Genomic DNA, 12,127 nt, shown 5'->3' on the forward strand with positions numbered 1-12,127 from the left:
ACTTTATATAGATGTATACGGACACTTAATGAATTTACCAGCTCGCCACTTCACGAGTGGAATTGATGGGGTTTCTTTCTGATTCTTATCACTACTGGCTTGTCAAGTTGTTCTCCATGAGTTGCGTACTCTGCAGAATTTAGTCAACATAAAAGCATGCATGTAGCGATTTGTTGCAAGGTCTGTAGGACTCCATTGACTTGCTGAGTTTTGTTTTTGTGTTTTTTTTACATTTGTAATAATCTGGTGCATGGTAACATACGGTAGCCTACTCGAGACTTTAGAATGGAAAATCTGGTGCCTTAAAACTTCGTTAAAACCTCCGGTCAGGAATGGTGAAATTGTCTTGGACAATCGTTTAACGACCGACTCTTTTTACACTGTTCATTTTTTCTTTTTAAGTATAGGAGAATAAATTTATCTTTATCCCACATTATCCTGGTCCTCTCAATGTGCCTTTCCCGCACCCCTCGTTAAGCCAAGACAGCGGGGATCCTGACCCCCCCCCCCCCCCCCTCCTGTCAAAACCTGTTAACTATGGGCCTACAACGGATTGCAAAATGACACAATCACAAAAGATACATCAAAGCTGTTCGACACGAAACTTTCTAGATAATTAACTAAACAGTTTCTAACTCTGTAATGTACGTTAAGTCTATAGAGCGTGTATGACCATTTTGATGGATTGCAATTAAGGGGTAAGCAATTTATGGAGGAATGTAACACAAGGTTTTTTATCGAGAAGTTACAGACAAGCAACGCATGCAAGGATCTTGACTTGAGCAAGTCGTTCCTTGTATTGATCCCAACTTCGCATGAGTGAACTGATATCGCCAATTACACTTGCAAGAAACTCACCTTAACATTCAGTGCGTTAAAAAAATATTGGTTCAATTCCCACGTTACATGAAATATGGAAACATTTACATTGAAAGAAATTTCTACCCATGGCCCTGCGATGTGAAATCAAACAAAGAGAAAAAGTGATAAATTTGATGGAAAAACTCTTCCATCACTCTAGTACCGCAATGTGTGGCACTACACTGGCTCTGAATATGTAGGCCTATAGCATGGCCACTATCTAGCATTTAGTAGGGCCAGACGTTGATCGAAACGTTTAGGAAAAGTCTTAACCCAAAGTCTATTTTGTCCAGTTTTAAGCATGTAACGAAAAACAAACCGTCAATGTCTTAGCAATGTAATTTAGTTTTAATGAATATATTCCAGCCCAACTCAAAACGCAATATTACACCTTGCAGTTCGGAAAAAGGAAATTTCACTTAGCATTATCGTAGAATATTATCCAGCTGTTACTCTCAGCAGATAGAAGTTGACATGTGACATGTGGAGGCGTTGGGATATGTTATTATTACTGAGAAATGCCCATCAAGTCGTAAAAAGAAAAATTTCAATATAATTGAAGTGCTTGAAGTATGCATATTTGCCCTTTATATGTATATGACTTATAGACATATCTTATATACAGGCAGTTGCTATTAGCAGCTTCCTCGTCTAACGTCTTGGCTCACAAGGTATGAGTATCGACCAAGGTTTAGTGGATCGCCTGGAAAGTTTTTAAGGTCGCCATGCTTTATTTCGTCATGTAATACAATAATACCTTGGCTATATATATACTATGTTACTAAATGCTATAGCATTGAACCTCTGAGTCAAGCAGAATAGTATCTGTTCCATTATGGTGACGAAGGTACTCTGTTGGGCTTGGGTGAGTGAGGGTGGGTAAGGGTAGGCTTGGGCGGAGAGGTTGGGGAGGGTAGGCTTCGGTGGGAGGAGGGTGGGGGATATTTTATCAATATGTCTGATGTCATTGGCATGGTGTAAATATAATAGTTGATAGCTCATTTCCTTTGGTTTCTTTTCATATTTTCACGTGAATCGATGATGTCATATTTCGACTTGTCTAAAGTCTTCTTCCCTCGTGACGTGTAATATACATTAAAACAACCGAAATGAGAATATAGTATTGTTCGTGTTCTCTATACCACAGACCAATGACCAATGTTGGATTTGCACCCACTAATATTCTGTACCTCTCTACCAGTCATAAGTGTATGGGTGATAAACGTTGATAAATGTTGTCGAAACTATAGTCATCTATATATACAGGCTCGCAGTGTGACAAAAAAAATGCTCGTCAGAACTTCGAGAGGGTTAACTTACAGTTCTAACCTGGGATGTGATATTATGCTATTGTAAATAATTTGTGTATGATGAGGAATATATGCAGATTATTCTGTGACATTAGTATCATGAGAAAAAATGAGTACAGATCAACACTCTATATAACACCTATTTTGGATGTCCAAAATACTCATTTTAAGTTGGCAACATTTGCCAGGTGGAAATAATACTGTAATACAATAATTTAATTAACTTTATACAAGAACGCTGTCAAACAATACCCCAAGGCCCCTAACTCCAAGGCCCCAGGTCCACCCGGTCATCCCCCACCAATATTTGTAGCTGGGCCCCAAGGTCCATGACGGAAGCCTCAAATGATTGCTAGGTTCCGAAAATTTGAGCCAGCTAAACACAATTTGTCAGTCACGTGTTTGCTTAAATAATTGAGTGACTATCAACATGCCTATATCCCTTAGTTTGTCTTAGTTCAGAAACAACTGGGTTTTGTTTCTCGAGGACAAATTATACTGCCCTGTTCAACATCGACTTCTATCACGGTGCCTCTTCTATTATGTTTTCATTTATGGTTTTGCGTCAAGTACAGTTGAGATGAAGCAAGATTGATGGACCGCAGTTCTCACTCTTGAACTAGGGCCCCTGAAAACCCTGCGTATGCGCCATCTCCCCCCCCCCCCCACGCTTCCCCTCCTTGATTACACAAGTCACAACTAATATTCTACACCAGTCGGAGACTGTCACAGTACGTTTCGAGTTATCCCTTTAACCGTGAGTAGGTTTGTGATTTACTTCATTCATACCGTATAGCTTAATTAGTCATCTTTGTTTCAATGTAACTGGCTGTCCTGTTTATTATCAAGTGAAAATACTGACATTAAATCAAACGATTACAAAAATTCATATTGATGTTTACAGACAGTACGAATTAACTGGCCCCGTATAATATAAAGTTCCAAAGATAGTTTTCATAAAAAATATCACTTTGGCTTATTTTTACAAAGTCTATGTTTTGCTTGGTCTCTCTCTCCACCTCTCTCTCCCTCTCCACCTCTCCCTTCCTCTGACAAGAGTGATATCTACCCATACATCAATTTTCTCTGTCAAAGTTTTGAAAGGCTTTAAAATACCTTCACGATGTTGTGAAATGGTTTTAATTTATGCCTCAGGACTGCTGCATTACGCTCGTCAGTGTTATGAACATTTTTTTTTATGGACAAAAAGATTTGAGGACGGAACGAAATACGCTATAGGAAGTGTTGTTGTATCATAGGATATATATATATATAGTGGTAATAGATCATTTCAATGCCACGTTTAATGCATGGGGACTCGTATTGCATCTCTCTGTTTGGTTGTATGAGAGTTATCGCTCTGGAAGTTGGTTCGGCGTCTCACTGCAGAAATTTACTATATATGTAGGGTTCGTACTGCACAGTTATAGTAATCTAAACGCCCAATGTATAATACGTATTGAATAACAGATTTTAAAAATACATTGCTATTATTTATACAAAGCTTCTTTGACATATATCTGGGTTTCGTGAAACACAAAATGTATGATCTTTTATTGTATGAATCGAAGGCATAAGGTAAGGTTTGACATAGGATGGCATTAGTCCGGACAGACCAGGCGATACAGTGCACTGGCCTTAATCTGATATGACCTCATTCCTACTGTCTTAATTTTAAATGTATTTTGCTACGAAGAAACTTGCATCTTAGCATTTTATTTAATGATAAGTGCAACCCCCCCCCCCTTCCTCACCACCCACAAGCTCAGCTACGATCATACTTAGAGCTATCCCAACATGCATTGTACCATTTCTTTTTCTTCTAACATTCTCTATTCTTATTCAAATGTGATAATGATGTATATATGTCTTTCATGTTACATATAGCCTATACTGTAGCCTAATGTACCCTTACAACGGTTCCAGCCAAACCCCGTCTTTACCCGAAAATATCGATTGGGAATGTTCTTTGTTTGTCGAGGAATTACAGATCTATGCGAAGAAAATGCACTCCTTTTTTGTTTTCTTCAGATACATAAACATTTATTCATGATTGGGACAGTGGAGCTTATGAATATGCATGAACTATCTTTCAGCGCACCCAGTCACTTATTACAGTTAGATCCAATTGCAAGGATATATCCTATAAAGAAAGTGTCTTGTCCATGAACAAAAGAACACACGTCCTATCCGCATATATCCTTCACACACAAGAACATTTCCTATGGATATTTCCTAGCGAGGGTGTTAAATATTGGGTGTTTCGTTATCATTTTTGGTCTTTTTCATACATATCATCATGCATCATAAGTCATCGTTTTATGTATAGTGTTCATATATGCCTATATACGTGTATTAACCATCTCTGAAAGCTGTGACTTTCAAGGTTATACACCACTGCGTATAGTAAAGCCTAATCCAGTCAATATATTCTGTCAGTGCACAAGGTGTAAAGATCCAATAACGTGATTTATCCGCACTCCTAATGTATATATATATCCATATATATACCATTACTCTATCAACGTATATACAGTTTATACAACCTTAACCAAGATTGCTAAGAAAGAATATAGTTTGATGAAAATTATGCAGTAGAATAATTCAAGGATAAAAAATATATTAATATTTCGGTTCAATTATCCGACAATGATATTCATCATTGAAATGCGTAGTTGCAAACTGCAACATATATGATACATGGGATGTACTTTATGGCGTGTAATAAGCAGATGGAGAAAAACTGGTTAATGAAAATTATGATTTAAGAGTAAATTATTCAAATTTCGTAAATCATGCATGGTTACCATCTGGGTGGAATTGCTATTGTGTACAGTATGGGGTTTATATATATATATATATATATATATATATATATATATGTATATTTATATATATATATATATCTATATATATATATATCTATATCTATATATATATACATATATATATATATATATATATATCTATATCTATATATATATATATATATATATATATATATATATATATATATATCGCAACGTTATTCAGCAGTGGATGCATGAGAAGCAAATATCTGTTGATACAGTACCGAAATAGCGATGGTTAAGAAAACATCGGTAAAATGTAAGGTATCCCCGCGTGCCAGCATGCCAACTATATATGTCCACTATAAATGTACCCTTCTTTGAGCAAAAGAACATTTTACACATGTTACGTGGAGGAAATTAGGAATTAATTATTTGAAATAATTCAACAAAGCCTTTCGAATATCAAGTGCCCATTTACGTTCAAGATTTTCCCTCTTCCTGTCTGGGTCTGAAGTATAAATTTAGGACCAACTTAATCGATTCGGTAGAGTGACTTCCCGTTCCGACCGGCGGCAGAGCATATAGACCAATGTAAGGATTATATTTCTTATGACGTACGAACGGTGTACAGTGTTAATATACCCTGGACGAAGCTCAGTGGCTCCAATTCCCAATTTCTAGCAGGTTGCGAATATTTGAATGTGGAAATTTGAAGCAGGTGGGACGAGGACGGAATTAGCCATTTCGTCACTGCGCAGGTCTGTGTCCTAGTTTCGTGTCCGGTCACGTGATACCGTACACGAACCCCTGTCATATATTTATTGTACATTCAATACCAAAATGCGTTGTGAATTTGATATGCTTGACTTCTTTTGCGCAAAGTTCGATTTCATGTTTTTTTTGCAAACGATCGTATATCTGTGTAATAGAGTATTTTGTTTCATATCTGTCCCTTAAAGACTAGTCTAATTTCCGTCTCTGTCCGAGGAAGACAATGGACGCTTGAAGACACCCTGCAGCGTTTATTGACCGAGACAGAATTCCCATGGGGACAGTATACACGCCGCTATACCGGCATGTAATTCTATTATGTGTGTGATGTATGACTTAATGTATATAGCTCGTAATAACATTGAATTTGTGTTACTTCAAGTCATACTATTACAGTTGGTGGTGTCATGGTCAGATTGCGTTTTAGCTGGTTTTGCTACAAAGAATGGACAAAACGTACGGAAGCAATGAACGAATGAACGCAACACAAACGTTTCATTTTCTTTGCGGTTATTTATTTCAATTTGTTCACTAAATCCAACGGGCTCATTTCAAGTTTCAAGTACAAATATACTTCTCACCGTCCCCGCCCGCCCCACTCTACAGTTTATTTTTTTTTATTATCTCCCAACTCCCCCCCCCCCCCAATCACACACACACATAAATGTTTTGTGTGTTAATAACGATTCTGCTCATATAAACTTTCTATAAAGAGGAACATAACCCCCCTTGCGAAGAAAATATTTCCAACTCTCTTTTCTTAACTTTAGACACACCCATGGGCTAAGTAAGCGGGTCCTAATACTCACCCTAATTCATTTTAACGGGCAGTAGGTATCACCACTTGATTAATTGTGTTAACTTTGGAAAATTCTGAACTGTTGCGTTCCACCTATCCGGGTCCAACTTACCTTACCCTCCACCTCTCCCTCCGCTCCCTTCCAACCGACCCACCCGGCTCAACCGACCCCACCCACTCACTCCCCCCCCCCCACCACACTTCATGACAGCTCATTTTTACGAACTCTATAAATTATGACATGGATTGAGATCGAGCATATATCATAAATTCATGCACTTCGCACATATGATATATACACCTATCACACGCGTGTGTCTTATATACATTATACTGCAGTACATATCATATATACTTATGCTAGCGTTGATGAACTACCTCAGAAGAGAACGTTTGGTTTTTAATATATATCCAGCCATACGCACGACATATGACTTGAACAGATATAAGGTGATATTGTTTAATATATATTTGTCGTTCCAATCCTGACATAATGAAACGTATAGTGTTTTATCAAACTCGGTATTCTCGATCAAATAAGGGGTTGTTTAACCAAGTCTGGAATTGAATATATTCATATGACACTGTCCTGCAAGCTCAGATTTTAATGGCATATCGTTTTTGTTTTCCTTTTATTATTACTCTTATTATTCTCATTCTCATTTCTCGTTTCAGATATATGAAGTCATCGCCTGTCGAAGATAAACGAGCTGACGGGTGAAATTTAAGCCATAACGGAATCTATTGATGATATATACCAACTGGAACGGAAACTTAATTCAAGACAGATTGGAATTATATACGACATTTGAAAAGGAAAAAAAATAGAGTGTGAGATCTCTGTTTTAGATGTAACACCACCCCTCGGGGTTCCTGAATTTCAGGAACCATTAGAAATGGACATGCCTATAGATCATGATGTCTGTGTCGTATAGAACTTTCCAAAATCCGGCAAATTGAATTCATAACATAACATGCATTTGACATGATGTACGATATACTGCACAGATTGAACATTGCAGGTAATGGACGAAATAACGGTACACGTACGCACTTAAATTTCACAACAAAAGTTTTAATGTTCATCCAAAGTAGATCAAGAAATTGACGCATGCAGATAATTGTTTTCAATTTATTAAAACACTTCACAGAATTATGTTTATATAGATATGTGCGCTGAATGCCTGGGTGAGCTTGAATTCCCTTTTAAGTGTTTAAGGTAGCTGTTATAATAAGCAAAGGTTCAAGGTGCATGATTCGCTGGAAAAAAATGAATATGCATGATTTATACAATATGTTATACGACAGTTCAACGTTCAAGATGATAAGTTTATCTTCCATTAAAACACATAGATAGTATATAACAATTACCATGAGACTGTCCTTAAACACGTCACCTGATTTACATACACATCAACCAATGATGCAGCTGGAAGGATATGACGTCACTTTGGCGCCAAATTCTTACGAGACCGTAGACGTATTGGAGAACTTCTCAACGGATATAGGAGTTACGGACGATTCACGGAGCGTAGCATATCAAGGCCCAGTTGGGCCATTGATGTACACATTGGTGGTCATAATTTTCTATATTTCATCAATTGTTATACTAATGGTGAAATCTGCCCACAAAGAGAAACAAGAAACAGACCAAACTTTGCACTATGAGAAATTTTTAAAGAAAAACGATTTTGTGTCTAATGTGAAGAGAGATGACAGGACACCAACGGATTCACAGTACTTAACGGTTGATTCCTGTAGGTCGTCTGCAGACGGGAAAGATATAAACTTCAAGTCGAATACATTTACGTCACGTAACTTGGGTACTTTGCACGAAGTGTAAAAACTTTCTTTGAAAGTGATTCAGTTGTGTTTGAAATCCAATGAAGACAAAAATTGTGGCCTGTACGGCATCTGCTGTGGCTAGAGAAAGTGACTCGCCCATACAGGAATTACATTGAGGAGTTGTAAAGCCTATACTTTAGGCTGCACACGCTACCAGATGCAGACTTGCCCATACAGGAATTACATTGTGGAGCTGTTAAGCCTATACTTTAGGCTGCACATGCTACAAGATGCGACAACCGTAGGTCTTCATTACTGCAGATAGCCATCCTTTCTGCCAGGATAATCTCCAAATCATGGCGTTCCATGGAGGCCCTGTAGAGCTGTGTAAGTTATGTATATGATACTGTTACACATATACGAATGGATATTGTTGCTCTGAATAACCAACGAAAATCGAGCGTAATAAGGAACGTCGGTATAATGTTCTCTCTTCGAGGATGTTCGTGCATCCGTGGACAAGAACAAATGAACAATTCATGTTTCGTAAACAGATTTGAGAAAAAAATCGTTGGAAGTTGAACTTTATGCGTTATAAAATAGGCCTGTATGTTTCCGTTAATGCTGGACGGTTGACCAACCATTTGAAGATTAAGAAAGCATTACCATTTAATTAAATACCGTAGATGACCAAAGATGTATTTATTTATTTACCTGTTTATGATGATTTTTCTATAGTTACTTTAATAATAATGCAGAAATTGGACCACGACAAATTAACAAGCAACTTGAGATACGGAAACAATATAGAGGTTTCTTGATAAACCCTGCAACCTTCACCATAAACCAATGCGGTTTATAGATATTTCTGATATACAACTATAGGCAATCTAACAACTTAGAATTTTCCTAGTCCCTTTGGGATTTTGCAGAATGAGTTACTTTCATAGGCTAGGATTGAAGACTTGACCATGCAAGTTAAAAAAATTTGATATTGCAGCCTGAGTTACTATATAGTATTCGAATACACATTCTTTTATGACTTATTTGCTTTATTTATTTGACGTATACAGTAGAGGAGATATATTTGCCAAATATTGTTAATGAATCGGTGAAGTTTCTAACATCAGTGGTTGTGTAATGTCGGTATAAGAACACGAATATTACTTTTATAACGTGACAATACAAAGTTAAAACGGAGGGTGGCCGAAAGTAGACATTTCATATCTTATATTAACACGATGATATCACAAAGATACAAAATACCAGCCCTTGGTATGATTTTATAAACATGCAAAGTCTCTGTTGATATTCTTGTTCATGATTTCATTTTAAAGTAATGTTTATATCGATATTGATAAAGAAAAAGATTGCACACTTTAAGCACAAATTTTTGTTGTATGACAAAGGTTCTCGACAGGTTACCCACGGGCCATGTCTCGCCCTCAAAAGATATTAATCCGGCCCGCGAAAAACTGCATTCCACAATCAGGCTGCCTGATCTTGCCGTTCTATGGTTGGACAAACTGCCTGCCCTCACTGCAAGATGTTCAATCTTGTCTTAGTATAGTGATTTTGCTTCTTTCCGTCCATTTGCTCTAACCAATGCTTCCCTCCGGTATCGTATAGGATGCTAATTGAGAACTGGCACCCGGTTTTAGTACCATTTCAAGACAAACAATATGTCATGGCAGTGTATATTACTTTGTAATACAAACCTACTTCTGTTTTTGTTAGAATTTTTCCAATAAATTTCGTAGTCTCATACCTGAGTGGTTGTCCTTCTTACGTTATCACATGTGGGTTTTTTTTATCAGCTCCACCCCTCAGAAGCAATTTTAAATATAACATTATATTTGAGTGGTCTCTAATAACAAATTTGTAATGCTTTTCATACCGTATTTTACAAGGAAATATTGTGATAGAATCCATAATTGGCTGGCGACCCTTTGCTGTTATTGTAAAACGATAGATTTCATACAACTTCAAGTCAGCATTAACATTCAATTGGATATGGAATAATTGAGCAGCTGACGTCATCATCAAATTTATGTTAAAGGAGCGTTTCGGATCCTGAAAATGGAGTTAAATGTCCTTTTAATTGGTGAATTTATTTACTGAAGACAAAATTTGATAGTCGACCTAAGGATTTGAGGGAATGCTCGATCTTGTACTGAAGTGAACAAAACTGACCCCAAGTAATGTGTGCGCCCTCTATTTGGGTGTTCATACAGGGTATTGTGTGCGAGCCGCAATTCAACATGTGGGGTTTTGGCTACGTCACTGGCATTGAACGTACGCGTGTATTAATTGTAAGAGACTTTCACGAATTAAACGACACGCGCATGGACATCTTTTGGTCATTACCTGTTTAGGAACTTCCCAGTTTAACCCACAAAATGGAGCAATTCTCCTACCCTCATCCACAATAGTCCTTTAACGAAACAAAATAAATTACCGTCCCTTCTGCACCAAATACGTGGTTAACATTATATGCCTCTAATGATGGCAGTTCTCTCCCCCTTGTAACAGCCCTGGCCCCCCCCCCCCCCGGTTGAAAAAAGAATGCCACTTCGTGCAATTGACTATCCAGAATCCGATGCAACTACCGTTACTGTAGGGGATTCATAAACCCAGAGTCATGTAAGAAGAATACACGATAATTCCTGCAACTCTAATCAATCGATTTATTGGTGTGATCTTTCATCCCCAATCTTTATTCCTTCTTGTTTCCCAACATCCATCCAAGATCCTTAACATGTATTGGGAAAATAGAGGGCGCTACGAGATTTGACTAATTTCTTTTCGTGGATATCATCGGCCTCTACTGACGAATAGGCCCTTAAGATGATGAAGCTCTTGTCGTAGATTTAACATATTATTCCAGTATTACTGACTTGAAATTCGTATACCTCCGTGAAACGAAAATGAGTTCCTAGGCCTAGTATATACCGGTACGTCTTGTCAAAGTGTCCAAGGGTTGGAACAAGATATCCCATAGCGCCGGGACAGATCTTCAACTTATATGCCTACTTTATGAACGTACAAAATGAAATAGTTTAGTTCAGTTCAGCCTCAGTTCAGCCTCATTTAATTTCAACTTAACTACGTTTAGTATTTTTCTTATCCTACTTAAAGGCACTGAAGATTCGCCCCAAACAGCGTGCCTCGCTCTGAAAAAGTTAACTTTCCGTTGCTTGCAAGTGAAGTTTTCTTCTTGTCGCTACAATATGCAGACAGTAATGAAACGTGATACCTTGTTATCTTTATCTAGACCTGAGATGTACATCGCTGCTATGTTCACTGTGTTGTGGGTATTGACCGTAGCTGTATGTATTGACTGTACACTAGTGTCTAATTACCGACGGTAGCACGCTGTGTGTGTATTTTCTGGGATCGATGGTGGTGTCTAACACTTCTTTTACACCTCATTCGAAACTAGGTCAGATTACCGGCATGAGACGTTTCTTTGTGCGCGAGTCTTCAAACCCTTTAATTTAGAGTCTACCTTCCAGCAGAGTAGTGGGGTTCCCGGATGTGATTTGAAGTGCCTTTCAAGTTTATATAAATCACAACTGTGCATGATATGTCTAATCAATCTGTCCTAAAGGCAGGTACGAAATAATGGTTCTTGTCACTTATACACCAACCTTGAACCAGCTGCACACACGAGATAGCTTTGTGCTCAAAATCACGTGTTGTCGGGTTGATCTATTCACAGGAAACCGAACTGTCATTTATCATCAAACGATCGTTTCAATGCACCGGCTGTTCTATGACGTAATATATGTAAAACAAGTTCCTTTTTG

General features: G+C 37.7%; 1 protein-coding gene across 1 annotated transcript in view; it reads left to right on the forward strand.

Annotated features, from left to right (window-relative positions):
* LOC139974834 (tetratricopeptide repeat protein 4-like) overlaps positions 1-9,413 on the forward strand; it is a 41,244-nt gene extending 31,831 nt beyond the window's left edge. The window contains exon 11 of the mRNA XM_071982310.1: positions 7,209-9,413. The gene's annotated coding sequence lies outside the window, so the exon portion shown is untranslated. The remainder of the gene's footprint in view (positions 1-7,208) is intronic.
* Positions 9,414-12,127: the final 2,714 nt, after the last annotated feature.

This window comes from Apostichopus japonicus, chromosome 2 (genome assembly GCF_037975245.1).
Source record: "Apostichopus japonicus isolate 1M-3 chromosome 2, ASM3797524v1, whole genome shotgun sequence".
Taxonomy (NCBI): Eukaryota; Metazoa; Echinodermata; class Holothuroidea; order Aspidochirotida; family Stichopodidae; genus Apostichopus; species Apostichopus japonicus.